Here is a 15,312-nt window from a genome sequence, read left to right as displayed (position 1 = left end):
CCTATCTGAAAACAAACTATTTAATTAAGCCCAAACATGAAAAGAAAATAATAAAAATAAGTAACTTGTCATTAAATACCACCAGCCCTTCTCTTCCTTGTGTCACTAGGATGAATAAGGAATCCTTATAAGAAAAGGATTCTGAAAACATTAATGAATCCTTGCCACACTAGGAGATTATATTGCAACTCATTGGATAAGAATCCTTGTGGAACTCGGAAATTCCCAAAACCAGCTCCCCACATCCTTGGAGGAAAACAATCCTAATCAAATAGGAAGTCCACAAGTCAAATGGAAGTAAATAACAAAATCCGTACAGCCTCTGTTGACCAGTATTGGGTGCCTTCCCGAACTCCGATTGACCTGCAATTTTAACCCAAGGTAGTAAGATATGTCTGGAGAGTCCACATAAATATATAGCCCGATCCAACTGTCGGATTGAGAATTATGACTATTGCCGTAAACCTGTTGCGCTTTTTACGCCAAAATCCGAATCTGACCTTACTTGGGTCGTATCATAGGGCTGAACCGTATCAACCCCTTTCTTACCCTTAGAGATAGACTCATCATCTTTCTCACAAGGTTCAAGAATGGGTTTTTCAATAACCTTACCACTACGAAGAGTGATGACTGATTTGACTTGATCCATATGTTGGCTTCCAGAACTACTCGCATTTGCATTGTATTGCCCTTTTGGATTTTGCTGTGGTTGAGATGGAAACTTACCTTTCTCTTGGAAACTGAGAGCAGATATTAATTTTGCAAGAGCATCTTTAAAATCTATCATGCTTTGAGCAAGTTAAGTGTTGATTGTCTCCTGCTTTTCAATGAATGCATGCAATGTTTCCTCAAAATTTCTTCTAGGAGGTGGAGCATAAGGAGGTGCATATCCATGAGAATTTTGAAAATTATGGTGTGCTTGAAACGATGGCTGTGAAGTTTGTGCATTGTTGCTATCACTCTTCCAACTGAAATTTGGGTGATTTCTCCAACCAGGATTATACGTTTGGGAGTATGGGTTATGGTTGGGTCTTTGGAAACTGTTTAAAGCATGGGCTTGTTCATGGAGGCATTCCTTAAAAGAAGGCAAAGTTGGACAATCATTTGTTGAGTGTTCCTTAGTTTCACAGATTTGACACACAATGTCTTAAACAGATTTTAATTGACCACTCCTTTTCAATTCAAGTGCTTCGACTTTTCTAGCTAAAGATGCAAACTTGGCTTGGAGGTCATGATCTTCCCTAAGGTTGTGCATACCTCCACTAGATGTATGAGGTTGTGATGTGCCGTGAATGATTTGAAAATCGGCAACAATGATTCTAACAAAAATGGATGAAGTATGGGTCTGGTTGTGTTGTCTTTCTTTTGGTATTTAAGCTGGATTGTAGTGATTTAAGGTAAATAAGATGGAGGATAGACTAGAATGATACTTTGATAAGTCGATCTGGACGCCACAAAGATCAATCTAGGATTTCGACGCCACACTCTTTGTGATTGAAGAGTGATAAGTCAGGTAGGGTTCTTCACAAAACGAATTTGGAAGAACAACTCTTAATCCTCTAAATTAAGTTTTCAAATCTTGGCCAAAAGTGTTTATTTCATATTCTGATACATATTTATCTTTGGAACATCCCTCCAAAGTTAGGTGAATTCAACATGACAGAAGTCAAGTCTAAAAACTAGACTTTTAATAAAGCAAGTAGACAAATTTAACTAACAAATGTTTTTTTTGACATTTCTAAATATATGCAGACGAAATTTAAAACAGCCATAACTTTTGACACAAAAGTCCAATGCAATCATGGTTGGACAATATAGAAAGATCACGTTCTGAACTTGAATTTTACCTACATAAATCTTGTTTTCACATGCATTGGATGACTTCAAATTCGGGTTCAAATCCATCTACTGTTCTGACCGTAAACAGCATCAATTCCTTCACTTGCATTATAAATCCAAATACAAGTAGCCCAGCATGAAAAGAACCATTAAGGGCTTTTCCCATCTCCAAGTTCCAATTGTAGGCAAATAAGCACCCTTGAACCAATTTCAAACTGATTGCTAATTTTTAACTCCGACACAGCTTCAATCATTGCAATTTGATTCGTCAAGGCCCGTTGTAGTTGTTTCGCTCTCGCTCTTGTCATTGGACCATCTTCATCCTCTAGCATATTAGATTCAGCTTTACGAGATGGATTATAATTCCCATGATGCACATCAGGTTGAGTTTTACTTGGTGCCTCATAAGTACATGTGGTGTCCCAATTTTGAGCATTTTCGGCTAGCAAGTCTAGGTACTCCATTGCTTCATTAGGGTCTTTATCTTCGAAAGTTACATTGCACATCAATTCAACCATTTGTCTATCTCTAAGTGTTAAACCTTCATAAAAATGTGAAACCAATCTCCATGTTTCAAAACCATGATGAGGGCAAGTATTAAGCAAATCTTGATACCTATCCCAACATTGGTAAAATGTTACTCCTGGTTTTTGAGTGAAAGTGATGATTTGTCTTTTGAAAGAGTTTGTTCTGTGAGATGGAAAAAACTTCTTTAAAAATTGTTGTTGCATTTCATCCCAAGCACGAATGGATCCTGATCTTAAATTTTGTAGCCATGTTTTAGCTTTATCTTTTAATGAAAAAGGAAAAAGCTTTAATCTAATGGTGTTCATGCTACAATTTGAGTCATTATAGGTATTACAGACCTCCTCAAATTCCCTCAAATGCAAGTATGGATTTTCTAAGTCTAAGCCATGAAAAGATGGTAAAAGTTGAATAATGCCTGGCTTAAAATTAAAATGAGATGCATCAGGAGGGAAAACTATGCATGAGGGTGCACTTGTTCTTGTGGGATTCATGTGGTCTCTAAGTGTTCTCATACGGTTATTCTCATTATGAAGCGATTGATTATCTTCTTCGACCATATTTTCTGAAAATGATGAGGATACCCTACAAAGTCGACCACTTAATGTACGTGACCAAACTCTCATGCACGTGTAAGAAGAGAATAAAAGGAAAAAAATAAAATAGAAGAAGAAGAAACAAAACAAAACAAAGAAAACAAAAGTTAGATAAAATGAGAAGTGAAAAGAGAAAATAAATTAAATATTATAATTTATACAAGAATTTACCTCCTCGGCAACAGCGTCAAAAACTTGACACGACTAAAAGCTTGATGTCTTCTCCAAGTGCAGGAGTGTCGAAGTAATAAATAACCCGGCAAGACCGGGGTCGAACCACAGAGAGGTTAATTGTATAAATTATAAATAACAACGCAAACAATAACAATAATAACGATAATAATAACAATATTAGTACTAGTAATAGTAATAATAATAATAATAATACTTAGTACGTGACGTTGTTATACCTGAGAATGATCTAAAAGATCAGGTCACAGGTTTCCAGCCTATATACTGAGTTTATGAACAGATAATAACAACAACAACAACAACAACAACAACAACAACAACAACAACAACAACAATAATAAAGAAGAGAAGGAAGAAATTAATGAGAACTTTGAGTTGAAAGATTAATGTAAGGATTAAATAATGATAAAAACAAATGTCAAGGTTAGAGGATCCACTAATAGTACTTCAAACAAGTATAGTATAAACTCTTATTACTCAATTGGAAACCACACTTAAAGGAGGTTCCAATCAGATTATAAATTGTTAACATGATTACATTAGTTATCTTACTCGAATCAAGCTAATACTTGTAAATGTTGGCAGACATTCATGATTATAACTTATATTAACAACAAATCAAGTTCCTTTCATAGCTCAGGTGTCGGTTATACCATACAGTATGGGTGATGTGCCGTGAATGATTTGAAAATCAGCAACAATGATTCTAACGAAAATGGATGAAGGATGGGTCTGGTTGTGTTGTCTTTCTTTTGGTATTTAGGCTGGATTGTAGTGATTTAAGGTAAATAAGATGAAGGATAGACTAGAATGATACTTTGATAAGTCGATCTGGACGCCACAAAGATCAATCTAGGATTTCGACGCCACACTCTTTGTGATGAAGATGTGATAAGTCAGGTAGGGTTCTTGACAAAAACGAATTTGGAAGAACAACTCTTAATTCTCTGAATTAAGTTTTCAAATCTTGGCCAAAAGTGTTTATTTCTATTCTGATACATATTTATCTTTTGGAACATCCCTCCAAAGTTAGGTGAAATTCAACATGACAGAAGTCAAGTCTAAAAACTAGACTTTTAATAAAGCAAGTAGACAAATTTAACTAACACGTTTTTTTTTTACATTTCTAAAACATATGCAGACGAAATTTAAAACATCCATAACTTTTGACACAAAAGTCCAATGCACTCATGGTTGGACAATATAGAAAGATCACGTTCTGAACTTGAATTTTACCTACATAAATCTTGTTTTCACATGCATTGGATGACTTCAAATTCGGGTTCAAATCCATCTACTGTTCTGACCGTAAACAGCATCAATTCCTTCACTTGCATTATCAATCCAAATACAAGTAGCCCAGCATGAAAAGAACCATTAAGGGCTTTTCCCATCTCCAAGTTCCAATTGTAGGCAAATAAGCACCCTTGAACCAATTTCAAACTGATTGCTAATTTTTAACTCCGACGCAGCTTCAATCATTGCAATTTGATTCGTCAAGGCCCGTTGTAGTTGTTTCGCTCTCGCTCTTTTCATTGGACCATCTGAATCCTCTTGCATGTTAGATTCAGCTTTACGAGATGGATTATAATTCCCATGATGCACATCAATGGGCTATGAAAGTACCAAGTATTTGTTGTACCATGTGTTAGACAACATAAATCTAGATTAACCATTTAACAAGCAAAGTATTAAAAGTGAACAAGATAACAAATATAAAACATGTTAGTATCCAACGTTAAGGTCCATGTTAAGTTTATATTATACTTATTCTTACACCATTAGTGTACCCTTTTCACCTTGACATAATTAACTTAGCTAAACATAATGAATGAAAGAAACATAAATGAACAACATAAGAACATAAATGAGAAAGAAGTTAACTAAGTAAAGGAAGGAAATGAAGTGCATAAACTTGATATTAATGAAAGCAAAACATAAGCAATACAAAAGAGAGAAAGCAAGAGCATGATCTTGATCTGGAAACCAAGATGCCTCAATACATGGTAAGTGCCTCCTTTTATAGGCCAAAATTTGGAACTATTGATTTGTTAATTAATTGATGAGTGGGTGGCCACATCTTTGACTTGGTGACAATCCTTATCTTCTTGTCTGAACAAGACGTCATTGCTAACATCATAATTTTCCCCAGAATCCTCAGGAATGTTCTAGGAAATTGTCTCAGCTTTCCAACAAAAAAAAGATGAGGTCATTTGGACTTCTAGAACTCAAGATATGGGCTGAACACTAAATAGTGTCTGGGCTGCAGGACAGCTTCAGACTTCTTCGTGTGTTCCTTCAGTTTGGACTTTTAAAACTTGATTATGGGTTGTAATGATCACGTGATTCGCATCAGGTACATTTGTGAGAGTATGCCATGCGCACTACCAGTGCTGCTTGTGCCTAAAAGGGATGGAACATGGAGGAGTGTGTGTTGATTGTTGAACCATTAACAACATAACATAGTAAAGTATAAAGACATCCCATTCCCAGGCTTGGTGACTGTTGATGAGTTACATGGATCCTGTATTTTCTCTAAAATTGACTTGAAAAGTGGGTAACCATTATATTAGGATGAAAGAACCATTGAGTGGAAAACAACATTTAAAACTACACCTAGTCAGTTTATGTGTTAAATGAACCATGTGTTGCATGCAATATATATAAGTTTGTGGTTATGTATTTTGATGCATTCTGATCTATAGCAAGCACTTAACTAAGCATCTTGATCATTTGTGTAAAGTATTTAATGTGTTGCGTTGTGAGAAATTGTTGCTAATCTTAAATGGTGTTCTTGGATATGTCGAAACTGCGCAAGGAATCGAGAAATTATTCTTTGTACTTGTTTTTTATCTTGTACCTGACTTTACAAAATCATTTGAAATAGAATGTTTGCATGACATTCCTAAGAGTTTAGTTTCTAATCATGATGTTAAGTTTTTTTGCTTGCTTTTGAAAAACTTTATGATCGCGAATCTCGTGATCACGTGGTACCGCAACCCACACGCAAAGACATTCAATTCCCAGAAAGCCAAGTAAATCAGGTTTGATAGGAGTGTGACACAAAGATAACTTAGTAACCTAAGGCCACCAGCACTATTGGAAACGGAGACCCCTACCCCAATGAAATATTGATTCGCGAACGAGAAGTATAAGGATGACGCCACGAAGACAATTGTTCTTCGATAAGTCGTTTTTCAGTTCTTTAGAGAACCATGGAAGAGAGATTATCTCACCAAAACACACACACACAAAGTGCGGCAAACAAGAATTTATATTAATATGAAATTGTCTTTCTTACATGTTTGGTCATGCCCTTATTTATAGTGACTGCAAACTAAAATAAACCCTAATGGACCCCTTATGTGGACTTATATGATGCCCACTTACAATTAAACCTAAATAATATAAATAAACCCTAAACTTAGAAGAAAAATAACAATAAAATAAATAAATCTAAATTTAATATCCTAAATATGATTAGGATCAGATTTGTAGCCCTTTAGAAGTCCTATATAAGCTAGGAGAATCAAATCTGAAGGTAGAATTAGTTATGAAATCTTCTTTCCTTTTTGTAGCTAGGATGAATTAGGAATCCTTGTAAGAAAAGGATTCTGAATAACATTTATGAATCCTTGCCACAACTATGGAAACTATGTTGCAGCCCATTAAAGATCTTTGTAGAAATTAGGAGATTCCCAAAATAAGCTGCCGCATCCTTTTAGGAAAAGAATCCTAGCCAAATAGAAAGTCCGCAAGTCAAAAGGAAGTAAATAACAAAACCCGTAAAGCCTCTGTTTGACCCCGTGTTTGGATGCCTTTGTTAAAATATCCGATTGACATGATATTTTAACTCCAAGGTATGAAAACATGTTAGGAGCCTCCACGTAAAATTTCAACCCGATCCAACTGTAGTGATTGAGATTATGACTTATTTTTGTAAAATCCGAATTTGACCTTTCCTGTTGATCTTATCACTTTTGTCGGGAAAAGTTGGGAACAAAGCTTTTATTTTTAACAATTTGTTCATTCATATACAGATGGACAAATTGAGGTGGTGAATAAGACTTTATCACAAATTGTTACGTGTTGTAATTCAAAAGAAACTGAAAAGTTAGGGAGAAAGGGTAAGTTTTTCTCTTTAAACTGAAATGTTTTGCTTTTTACTAAGTTTCTTGTTAATAGAGTGTGCATTTGAATTACCACTGACTTTTCTCTTTTTGAAATTGTTTATGGTTTTAGAATACTCTTACTCCTATGGACTTAATTCCTTATCCTATTAAAGAAAGGGTAAGTTTAGATGGTGAAAAGAAGGCAAAAATGGTCCAACAAATGCATTAGAAGGTATGGTTTTGGATTGAGAAGATTGATGCGAACCTCATGATCACGTTGGTCATGCAACCCACAATCAAGATTGAGATCTGACCCTGGAAACCTGAAATAGGTCTGATTATGAGTGTGACACAATGTAAAACCTACCCCAAGGCACCAACCCTATTGGAATGAGTTAGAATGACGCTACGAAGCCAGTTGATTTTTGATAAGTTAGATCAGTTCGTTCAAGAACTGAAAGAATGCAAGAATCACTCTCACACGTTAAAACTAAAAAATTCAGAAGTAATAATCATCAAAGCTGCTGAAAATTTGGTTACATGTGTTTAAATATTTCTTAAAAGTAACCCTAATGGATCTACCCTTGTGGGTGAACTGAGCCCAAACAAAACTGACCAAAAACCCTAAACTCAAAAGCCCAAACCTAATCCAAACAAGCCTTGGACCCTAGCTCAAACCAAAAGTTTTAATTAAGCCCAACATGAAAGAAAATAATAAAATGAATAACTAAATTTGTCATTAAAATACCACCAAACCCTTCTTTCCTTGTTGTAGTTAGGATTGAATAAGGAATCCTTATAGAGAAAAGGATTCTGAAACGTTAATGAGTCCTTACCATACTTGTAGATTATATTGCAACTCATTAAAGATCCTTATGAACTAGGATGAATTTCCAAAAACCAGCTGGCCACATCCTTGTAGGAAAAGAATCCTAACCAAATAGAAAGTCCACAAGTCAAATGGAAGTAAATAACAAAATTTTGTACAGCCTCTAGGTTGACCAGTTATTGCAGTGCCTTCGCGAACTCAGAACTTCTTTGTTTGCACTTGTTTGAGTGTTGGTGGGATAATCTCCCTTCCTTGTTCTTTAAAAGAACTGAAAACGACTTATCGAAAAACAACTGGCTTCATGGCATCATCCTTATACTTCTCATTCGCGAATCAATATTCGTTGGGTTGGGGGTTTCCATTTTCAATAGTGTTAGTGCCTAGGTACAAGTTATCTTTGTGCCTAGGTACAAGTTATTTTCAAACCTGATTTACTTGGCTTTCCAAGAATTGATGTCTTTGCGTGTGGGTTGCTTGACCACGTGATCATTGAGGTTCGTATCAGAAGAAGAACAAGTTGTATGCTGCTCAAGCCAATAAAGGCGTAAACAGGTTGTTTTCCAACTATTTGATTGGATTTTTGGGCACATGCATAAAAATCATCTCATAACCAAAGAAAATCAAAATTACAGCCTCGTGGTAATGGTCCATTTTAGGTTTTAAAGAGGATCTGATGCGAACCTCGGTGATCACACAACAGTTGGTATCAGAGCTAGGCTCCAAAACAAGGTCATATTCTGATGCGAACCTCGTGATCACGTGGTCACGCAACCAAGATTTGTGTTTCTGCTGCAAAAAGTTGAATGATCCTTCAAATTTCAACTAATCACTCTTTTCTCTATTTTCTTTTCTGATTTTTTTTTTCTTTTTAACAAACTGATATGATTAGAGACAGTAACAAGATGAAATATAAAACTTTTTTTTTTTTTTTTGCTTAGATGACACAGACACGAAGAACAAGAAGATGATGCAAACACTTGAAAAACTTAAAGGGACACTAAAAAAAAAACGAAAATAACAGAATGATATGACCTTGTTTCGGAGCCTAGCTCTGATACCAACTGATGCGAACCTCGTGATCACGTGGTCACGCAACCCACAATCAAGATTGAGATCTGATCCCGGAAAGCCGAAATAGGTCTGATATGAGTGCGACACAATGGAACCTGCCCCAAGGCACAACACTATTGGAATGAGTAGAATGACGCCACGAAGCCAGTTAATCTTCGATAAGTCAGATTCAGTTCGTTCAAAGAACTGAAGAAATGCAACAATCACTCTCACACGTTAAAACTGAAAAATTCAGAAATAATAATCATCAAAGCTGCCGAAATTGGTGGCTTACATGAGTTTTTAAAATAGTTCTTTGAAAAATTAACCCTAATGGACCTCTTATGTGGACTATATATGAGGTCACTCAAAACTGGCCCAAAACCCTAACTAAAAAGCCCATAACCTGATCCAAACAAGCCTTGGATCCTAGCTGAAAACAAACTATAAATTAAGCCCAAACATGAAAGAAAATAATAAAAATAAGTAACTTGTCATTAAATACCACCAGCCCTTCTTTTCTCGTGTAGCTAGGAGGAATAAGGAATCCTTATAAGAAAAGGATTCTGAAACATTAATGAATCCTTGCCACACTAGGAGATTATATTGCAACTCATTAAAGATCCTTGTGGAACTAGGAAATTCCCAAAACCAGCTCCCACATCCTTGGAGGAAAAGAATCCTAATCAAATAGGAAGTCCACAAGTCAAATGGAATTGAGATCTGATCCCGGAAAGCCGAAATAGGTCTGATATGAGTGCGACACAATGGAAACCTGCCCCAAGGCACCAACACTATTGGAATGAGTAGAATGACGCCACGAAGCCAGTTAATCTTCGATAAGTCAGATTCAGTTCGTTCAAGAACTGAAGAATGCAAGAATCACTCTCACACGTTAAAACTGAAAAATTCAGAATAATAATCATCAAGGTGCCGAAATTATGGCTTACATGAGTTTAAATAGTTCTTGAAAAATTAACCCTAATGGACCTCTTATGTGGACTTATATGAGGTCCACTCAAAACTGGCCCAAAACCCTAAACTAAAAAGCCCATAACCTGATCCAAACAAGCCTTGGATCCTAGCTGAAAACAAACTATTAATTAAGCCCAAACATGAAAGAAAAAATAAAAAATAAGTAACTTGTCATTAAATACCACCAGCCCTTCTTTTCTCGTGTAGCTAGGATGAATAAGAATCCTTATAGAAAAGGATTCTGAAAACATTAATGAATCCTTGCCACCACTAGGAGATTAATATTGCAACTCATTAAAGATCCTTGTGGAACTAGGAAATTCCCAAAAAACCAGCTCCCACATCCTTGGAGGAAAAGAATCCTTACAATAGGAAGTCCACAAGTCAAATGGAATTGAGATCTGATCCCGGAAAGCCGAAATAGGTCTGATATGAGTGCGACACAATGGGAAACATGCCCCAAGGCACCAACACTATTGGAATGAGTAATGAATGAGCCAACGAAGCTAGTTAATCTTCGATAAGTTCAGATTCAGTTCGTTCAAGAACTGAAGAATGCAAGAATCACTCCTCACACGTAATTCTTAAAAAACTGGAAGATTCAATAATAACATCAAGGTTGCCGAAATTATGGCTTAACATGTTTAAATAGTTCTTGAAAATTAACCCTAATGGACCTCTTATGTGGATTATATGAGGTCATCAAAAACTGGCCCAAAACCCTAAACTAAAAGCCCATAACCTGATCCAAACAAGCCTTGGGATCCCTAGCTGAAAACAAACTTATTAATTAAAGCCAACATGAAGAAAATAATAAAAAAATAAGTAACTTGTCATTTTAAATACCACAGGCCCTTCTTTTTCTCGTTAAGCTAGGAGATAGGAATTCCTGATAAGGAAAAGGAGTTCTGAAACATTTAATGAATCCTTGCCACACTAGGAGGTTATACTTGCAACTCATTAAGAGTCCTTGTGGGAACTAGGAAATCCCAAACCAGCTTCCCACCATTCCTGGAGGAAAAGAATTCCTAATCAAATAGGAAGTCCACAAGTCCAATGGATTGAGATCTGATCCCGGAAAGCCGAAAATAGGGTTGATATGAGTGCGACACAATTGGAAACCGTGCCCCAAGCACCAACACTATTGGAATGAGTAGTTGAATTGACGCCACGAAGCCAGTTAATCTTCCGATAGTCAGATATCAGTTCGTTTTTCAAGAACTGTAAGAATGCAGGAATCGCACTCTCACACGTTTAAAACTTGAAAAATTCAGAATAATAATTCATCAAGGGTGCCGAAAATTATGGCTTCACATGAGTTTAAATAGTTCTTGAAAAATTAACCCTAATGGACCTCTATGTGGCTGTATATAGAGGTCCACTCAACAACTGGCCCAAACCCTTAAAACTAAAAAGCCCATAACCTTGATTCAAAAACAAGCCTTGGATCAGTAGCTGAAAAACAAGACTATTAATTAAGCCCACATGAAAGGAAAAAATAAAAAATAAGTTAACTTGTCATTTAAATCACCACCAGCCCTTCTTTTCTCGTGTAGCGAGGGATGAATAAGGAACTACCTATATAAGAAAGGATTCATGAAACATTAATGGACCTTTGGCCACACTAGGAGAGGATATTGCAACTCATTAAAGATCCTTTGTGGAACTAGGAAATTCCCAAACCAGCCTCCACATCCTTGGAGGAAAGAATCCTATCAAATTAGGAAGTCCAACCAAGTTCAAAGTGGAATTGAGATCTGAGTCCCGGAAGCCCGAAATAGGTCTGATATGATGCGACACAATGGAACCTGCCCCAAGGCACCAAACACTATTGGAATGAGTAGAATGACGCCACGAATTCCAGTTAATCTTCGGATAAGTCAGATGCAGTTCGGTCAAGAACTGAAGATGCAAAAATTCACTCTCACACGTTAAAACTGAAAATTCAGAATTAATAATCATCAAGGTTGCCGAAATTATGGGCTTACATGAGTTTAAATAGTCTTTGAAAAAATTAGCCCTAATGGACTATTATGTGAACTTATATGAGGTCCACTTCAAAACTGGCCAAACCCTAAACTAAAAAGCCCATACCTGATCAAAAACAGGCCTTGAGTCGAGTAAGTCCATGATTAGGTGCTCGCAATGAGACATGAGAATGAATCACCTCACCAAATATTAATTAGCCCAAACATGAAGAAAATAATAAAAATAAGTAACTTGTTCAGTGTTAAATACCACCAAGCCCTTCTTTTCTGCGTGTAGCGTAGGATGAATAAGGAATCCTTATAAGAAAAGGATTCTGAAACATCTAATGAAATCCTTTGCCCACTAGGAGATTATATTGCAGACTCATTAAAGATCCTTGTGGAACTAGAAAATTCCCCAAAACCAGCTCCCACATCCTGAGGAAAAGAATCCTAATCAAAATAGGAAGTCACAAGTCCAAAATGGAAAGTAAAATAACAAAATCCGTAAGCAGCTCTGATTGACAGTAATCTTGGAGGTGCCTTCCGAACTCGAATTTGGACCTGCCATTTAACGCCAACGGTAGTAAGATATGTCTTTGACGAGAGTCCGCATTAAAATATATAGCCGATTGTCCAACCGGTCGGATTGAAATTATGGATTGTTGCGTAAAACTGGACTGTTGCGTTTTTTTACGCCAAAATCTGAAATCTGACCTTATTTGGGTTCGGTATCACAGTTGGTGTGAACCGTATCAATTCATTCTGTTATCGAATAAAAATTCGTCAATTTTTCTGGTAAACTGGCGTTTCGCAGACAGTGTATTGTATCTGGCTACAAGTAACGGAATGCAAAGGAATCTTTGCAGATTGTTTACTTCAGTTGTGCTAAAACTTCGGAATTTGGTTTTTGATCAAATCCAAATGTGCATTCGCGAGATAAGCTTGTTTTGATGAAGGAATGTTCAACAAACAGATGAACATTAAGGAATCCAAAGGACTTTGAGAGGGTCAATAACATGGGACTCTTGAATTTGATTTTGTGGTTGTTTTTGTACCCCTAGATATCTAGTTGGTCAAGTTTTTGTTTTGTTGTTGGCTAGCCTGTAGCCATTGTTTGGTTTTTTGTTTTTGTCCTCATTTGTAAATCTGTGGGGGTATGGGCCCATTATATTCTTTGTATCATTTGCTTTTAATACATAAGTCAGCTTACCAAAAAAAAAAAGGGTATTGCAATCGCACACCCACAGTATTAAATTTAGGATTATGTTTGATATTCCGTTTCTGGAGGTTTTTAATGGAGGTTCAATTCTGCCACAAACTGCTGATCATACAAGGGGTTTGGGTACCTTATAGACATAAGAGAACAAGCTATAAATTTGATTTTTGGTGTTTTTCATAGTTATTCTATACTAAATATTGAATTTGAGGTCATTTGGAGGATTGTTGGTCTGGGTTTCAATTCTGTTACGTACATATTGCGTCATAGGATAGATTGCGTGCGTCAAGTTTTGAGAGCAACCATGATCTATACTGTTTAGATTTGTTTGAATCTTTTAATTCTCTTATATTTGGGTTATCTAGAAGTCAAGTATTTTTTTCACTAAAATTCGCTTTTGTTTATATTTGGTGCTCTCCCTCATTTCGTCCGCAATTTTGCATGAATTTGGCAGGTTGCTACCGCAAAATCATAATCGTAGTTTCATTTTGCTTTGTTTTCAGTATATTTTTTTTATTTCTTGAGTCTGAAACATTATAATTAGAGTGTGCGGCGAAAGCTACTGACTTTGATTTGCTGATTTCAGTTCCTAAAGAAACAAAAGAAAGGTTGTTGAGGTAAAAGGCGTAGAGAGCTTAATAGAGTGAAAAGCCTTGATTTGGTTTTTGTGTGATACATGAGAGGTGTGTGAGGGATATTTTTGTGCTACTAACCAGGATTTTGCCAGATTTCAAAGAATGTCTGAAAACAACAAATCAGCGACCCAACAAACTGTTGACGTAGGCTTTTCCAATTGCGATCCATAGGCCCAGCAACTTGAAGTTGTTGTCTAGGACGTACCAAGGAATCTTGAAAGATGAGGTGGAATTCGATAAAGCAACATAATAGTGGGGCTGATCGACGGGGCAATACGGTCCGTATGGCGGACGGAATGTCAGATCTGATTTTGAAGAGTTTGTTGATGAAAACGCAGATGGCGGGTGAAGATGACTATGATTTTTCATCAGCTAGCCAAGGAATCAGGTCTGAGATCGAGCAGGGCTAGGAGGAATGTGAATTTCCGTTGGCATGAGCACTTATGAAGATAAATGGATGGAGGCGCGACTTGGGACACCATTAAACTGAAAAAATTCCTACCTTTCAGGTAAAAAACGATCCCGAGGTTTATTTGGAGTGGAGAGAAAAAGGTAGATTGGATTTTGATTGCCATAGCTATTCTGAACAAAAAAAAGGTGCTGAAATTGGTGATAATTGAGTTTTTACAGCAAGTATGGCATTAATTTGGTGGGATCAAATTGTGATCAGTAGGAGAGAGGAATGGCGAGCGACCCGTATCAGACTTGGGGGGAGATGAAAATCTTTAATGAGGAGACGGATTTGTGCCAAACCACTATTATAGAGACTTATATCTGAAGCTCCAAGGTCTGAATCAAGGTTATAAGACTAGTAGATGAATTATCACAAAAGAGATTGGAGATAGCAAATGATTCGGGGCTAATGTTGTTTTGAGGATAAGAGAAGCGCACCATGGCTAGATTTTCTTAATGTTGAATCGGGACATTGCTAATGGCTTAGCCTTGGGGGATCAGGGGAATACTAGCTACTTTCACACAATCAGTAAATGGTAGACAGAATAGGAAATAAAGCTTCTCTCAGGTTACAAGGGAGGATGGGAGAAGTCGCTGAAGGACACAAGGCAGTCAAATTCAGAAGTAATTGCATACTTTCCAGCGTGTATTGAGGAGTCTGAAACAAATGCCTAGGGTCCTGAACGAAGGGAAGTGATGCAATCGGGCAATTAATTACAAAACTGTCGTCACTCAACAGGCAGTTGTACTAGCACAAGATGTAACAAGAGAGGAGAGATTAAGCATGCTATGTAGTTTGAAAAAAACAACAAAGCTCCTGGTCCAGATGCGCTTCAACGCAGGTTTCTTCAAAGAATGTGGACATAGTGGGGCAAGTGTAAATCAACGCTGTTAGCTCCTTCTTCCAGACTCGATAGAAT

The 15,312-nt window shown here is 36.7% G+C and overlaps 1 pseudogene; it reads right to left on the bottom strand.

Annotated features, from left to right (window-relative positions):
- Window positions 1-15,312, bottom strand: part of LOC140955633 (uncharacterized) — a 78,913-nt pseudogene that overhangs the window by 31,316 nt on the left and 32,285 nt on the right.

The sequence above is a fragment of the Populus alba genome, chromosome 5 (genome assembly GCF_005239225.2).
Source record: "Populus alba chromosome 5, ASM523922v2, whole genome shotgun sequence".
Lineage (NCBI taxonomy): Eukaryota > Viridiplantae > Streptophyta > Magnoliopsida > Malpighiales > Salicaceae > Populus > Populus alba.
This window is presented reverse-complemented; position numbering and strand designations above follow the sequence as displayed.